At 45.6% G+C, this 4,799-nt stretch overlaps 1 protein-coding gene across 1 annotated transcript in view; it reads left to right on the forward strand.

Moving 5' to 3' along the window:
- LOC308160242 (plexin-A1-like) overlaps positions 1-4,799 on the forward strand; it is a gene marked incomplete at both ends in the record, with an annotated part of 160,685 nt that overhangs the window by 86,325 nt on the left and 69,561 nt on the right.

A 4,799-nucleotide genomic window follows, 5' to 3' on the forward strand; every position in this document is an offset into this window, starting at 1 on the left:
GGCTGTTGTTCAGGCAGTAAAGACAAGAGGGTTTAAACACCTACTGTATGTCTCAGGGAGTCCAGACGGGTCAGAACAGAACAGAACAGGACCAAACTTTTCATCTGCGGGGATTGTTGAACAGGAGTGTGTATTTACGAACGCACCCTATGTGTACCAAAGGTGGGTCGTTGAGGTGGTCTGATGAGCAACATTTTTTCTGAGACCTGATGACTTGCATTTCTTAATTTAGCTTAATGCCAAGGCTTTAGCTTCAAAAACCTTCAAATCCCTTCCAGCGGAGGGACCTGTGTTCGAACCCCTTCCGTCACCGTATGGACTAACTGAATTATGATCCTCAATCAATCAGATCTTCCCATCGATCTCCTCCTGCTCCTTATTGCTCCGGACACACTTCTGTTGGTGATCCGAATCTAAGGTTGCATGATGTCATTGGCGTGAGATGGTGACTTAATGTGAGTCATAGGTTGTATAAATGTCATCCTCAGTGCTTACAGAGAGAGTCAACGACCGTAATCACCAGATGATGGGGTGGAGCATATCGATCTGGGAGCAGGGGTGGCTTGTGGACGTAGGAAATCGAAGGACAGGCTCCTTTTAATCATTCCATGCATTACAATGATCCCGTCCTCCGATTTCTGGTTTGATACCATTCTCCATTCCGTTCCATGCATTACAATGAGCCCGTCTTCCGATTCTACCACCACCAGCCTCCCCTGGTGTCGGGTACCGTAGAGACACATTATCCCTGTCAGCAAGAGGCAATTAGGAGCAACTATTTGAAGGACATAGTTTGATGGGAAGGTTTTATTTGTTTGGTGTTGCTTTCGAGGAATGTGGGAGGATGTTGGGTGTCGGCTGACTGGAATGTGATGTGTCTTAATATAGCTGCGGAGATGAGATGAGTGTATTTTGTGTGCATATGGGATAAACCAGTGTGTGTGTGTGTGTGTGTGTGTTTGGGTGGGAGGGCGGGCAGGCGGGGGGGCGTGCACACGTGTGTGTGAGTAAACCACTGTGTGTGTGTGTGTGTGTGTGTGTGTGTGTGTGTGTGTGTGTGTGTTATATAACGCAGAGGAATGTATGTATTAAGAAAGTCAGTGTTTCTCCTCCACTACTGTGTGAGTACTCTCATAGCTACAGTAGCCTGGGCCTGTCAACATCTGAGCTGCATACTGAACCTGCTAAGCAGAGACACTCCACCCCGGGTTAAGCATGGTGGAATTCTGACCCGGTCGGGTGCATCCTCCATTATAAAATAACATCTTTCTCTCTCTCTCTCTCTGATGTGTTCTGTTGCTATGGCAGCATGCATTCCATAACGCCATAACTCCATAATTCCGTAATCCCATAGTTCCATAATTCCGTAATCCCATAGTTCTATAATTCCATAATTCCATAGCTCATGCTGTCGTACAGTCGGAGGAAAGACGCACGCACGCACGCACACGCACATGCACACACACTAGCCTCTCCCCATCCACTTAGATGTACAGTATAGAATGTTCTAGTATTGATAAAGGGGAGGCGAGGCTATTGAACGTGTTGCAGACAGGGGAGTATTGAGCGGAGCTGCTTCAGAGCTCGTTAAAGCTTGCTCTGGGTGTCCTCTCGCAGTAACACGGCTGAGAAATCACCCCTGATATCATCCTAATAGCTGCTTCAAGTAGAGTCCTAAAAGTAGTCCTCATTCTCTTAGGTGTTTTATGTCGTATTTAAAGTCATCTTTGGAGCTCCACTTTAACTTATTGAGTGCCAAGGATTAATAAAGACGACAAAATTGACAACATTCTAGAGTGCCACGGCTGACTTTATTCACCAAAAGTGCATAGATTACGATGTTTCATTTTGTAGCCAATGAAAGTATTGTTGCTAGGTAAATACCACATAAAACACTTAGCACGCTAGATGGTGAGTGTTCCGGAATGCTTTGGCAGTACCCCTCGACCAGGGAGGGACCTCTGACATGTGTGTTTGATACCATTCCTTATCCGCTCCATGTATTACAATGAGCCTGTCCTCCGATTCCTACCTCCACCAGCCTGTACTGGTAGATACTGTATGTAGGTGACTTGGGTAACTTGTCGAGGGGTCACTAAAGGGCTGGGGGGACATTGGAAAGGGACTGGGATGGCACACACACACACACACACGCACATGCACACAAGGATACACAAGGACAAACAGTGGTCTCCTTGTGTATAGATGTGTTGGACCCTGGGGGTATGTTCTCGTTTGACCCACTCTGTGATCTCCTATTCTAACATAATCAAGACACCACAAAGGACCAAGTAGTTTCATAACCAGAGGCAGAGAGCGGGGGGGGAGAGGCAGAGGTAGAGAGATGGAGAGGGGGAGAGAGGGGGAGAGGGTGAGAACAGTGGTAATGTGATATAGCATCACCAGATCAACTGTCACCTTCACCTGCGATATGACACTGGGATCTCTCTCTTTCTTTTATCTCTCTTTCTTTCCTTTATTCTCTCCTTTTCTCTTTCTCCCTGTCTCTGTCTGGCCATGATGTATGGTTTCATTTCTCTGTGGCCGACCACAGCCAAGACAGATGAGAGTGAACAGGAAAGAAGAAGGGAAAGAACAGCCTGCAGAAAGAAAAGTTTTTTGAAATGAAGTCTGCTTAAATGAATACTTGTTTGGTGGGTGGGGGAGGGGGGGCAGAGAGAAGACCTATTCTGGTGTGTGTGTGTGGTTTGTGTGGTTTGTGTGGTTTGTGTGGTTTGTGTGGTGTGTGTGTGGTGTGTGCGTGTGTTTGTGTGGTTTGTGTCTGTGTGTGTTTTTGTGTGTGTGTGTGTGTGTGTGCGTGTGCGCGCGTGCGTTTGTGTGTGTTTTGTTTAATAACCCATCCATCACAGTATTGTGCTCTGATAGCACATTGAATTTTGGCACAAATGACACAGATGGGACAATTACAGTAGCTGGGCCCAAGTTGGCCCGTATGTGAAATGAAATATCAGCCGCAATTACGTTTGTGTGTCTCTCCATCCCTCTTTCCCTCCCTCCTTTCTCCTTTCCCTCCACTGGCTGATTAAGAAGCTCTCCATTATGACCCAAATGAGAGGGGCTCATTTGTGGCTCTTATTTATTTGTTATAAATCCCTCCCTCCTTTCCTCCCTCTCCCCTCTCCCCCCCCCCTTCCCTCCGCTCTCTCGTCCAGAGAGATGAATAGGGTGTCTACAGCCGTAGTAAATAGGCCAGGGATGAAATGCCATATCTAATATGAATAGGTGTTCTCTTAAAGTCCCACAGACCTTTTAGGAAGACAAAGACATACACATGAACCCCCCATCCCCCCATACACACACACACACAAACCCACACATCCTATTATCTGCTTTATACAACTCAATAATTGAACTGTTCCATTGAAATATCTCTTGCCTTGCCCCGTTTTACTGCAGCCTTATTAAATAAACTCTCCTCTGGCTTTTGTGTTGTAATATAACATGCTATCCTTCTGCTTCATCACATTATCCAGCCATATAATGTCCAGGCGGAGATAATGACGGCCATTTGCTGCTGTGTTGCCAGCGAGGTTAGCCGGGGTAATGACAGCATTATAGTTATCAGAGAGAAGCAGCCATCTATGTCAGTTGATCTGCTATGGCTGCACAAAACCTATACAGTACGCTCTACTTGACCCACCCTCTGTTTATACCACACCTCATCTTATCTAGCATGCCCTCCACCTCCGAGTGTGAGTGTGAGTGGGCGTGTGTGCGTGTGCGTGTGCGTGTGCGTGTGCGTGTGCGTGTGCGTGTGCGTGTGAGTGTGCGTGTGAGTGTGCGTGTGAGTGTGAGTGTGCGTGTGCGTTTAATGCAAGAATAACTACAGGTCGGGGCTGCAGGCACCCAAGAGCTGCCCCAGAAACCTTGTCACAGCCTGCCCTCACACAACAAAGTGCGTTTGAGTGTGTGTGTGTGTCTTCTCTAGCACGACGACTGCCAATGGCCGCTGGCCTGAGCTAGATTACTTTTCCTACGACTGGTGGATTGATGATTCACTTACTTAGTGAAATGTATTGATTGTAAGTCGCTTTGGAATAAGGCGTCTGCTAAATGCCAAAAATGTAAATGTAAGTGTGCGTGTGTGTGTATTTGTGTGTGTGTGTGTGTGTGTGTGTGTGTGTGTGTGTGTGTTGCATTCGAGCGTGTTGGCCACAGGGCGATTCAGAAGAGATCAGTCTGTCCATCTGTCTGTCACCTGCTCCACACTGAACACACACCACACATGGCAGGAGGAGAGACATGTAGAGCAGGACTAACTCATCTTTTTTTAAATGTTATTTTGTACTTTCATAATTGGTGCGTCAATCGTGAATACAGCATTTATAAAAAGTGAAAAGGTACATGTACCCTCTCTAGAAAATACTTTGTAGAAAACAAGACAAATGACAATACTAAACACCAAAACAGCACACAAAGACTAACAAGAACTAAAATAGCACGACCATACAGACATAAATAAAATAAAAAACAACCAAGGACTAACTCATCTGAACGGGTGGACAGTTTTATATGAAGATCATGTATGTAGAACTGGAAAATAATCATCCTAGGAATTCAACTCTATCTTGTCAGCTCAAAAAAAATCTTTGTCCTAATAGCTTTATTAATTTATGTATTAACTCTACACTGACACTGTATGTACTCTCATCCACGCTGTGATGGACTCTCATTTCCATACAGATTATGCTGAAATGAAGGTAGAAAGTCTACGACTTGAGTCTTGTATATGATCTCTGTTATTAATGATTTTGTGTGTGTGTGTGTGTGTGTGTGTC

Source organism: Nansenia antarctica (assembly GCF_963989245.1).
Source record: "Nansenia antarctica genome assembly, chromosome: 6".
In the NCBI taxonomy this organism is placed as follows: domain Eukaryota; kingdom Metazoa; phylum Chordata; class Actinopteri; order Argentiniformes; family Microstomatidae; genus Nansenia; species Nansenia antarctica.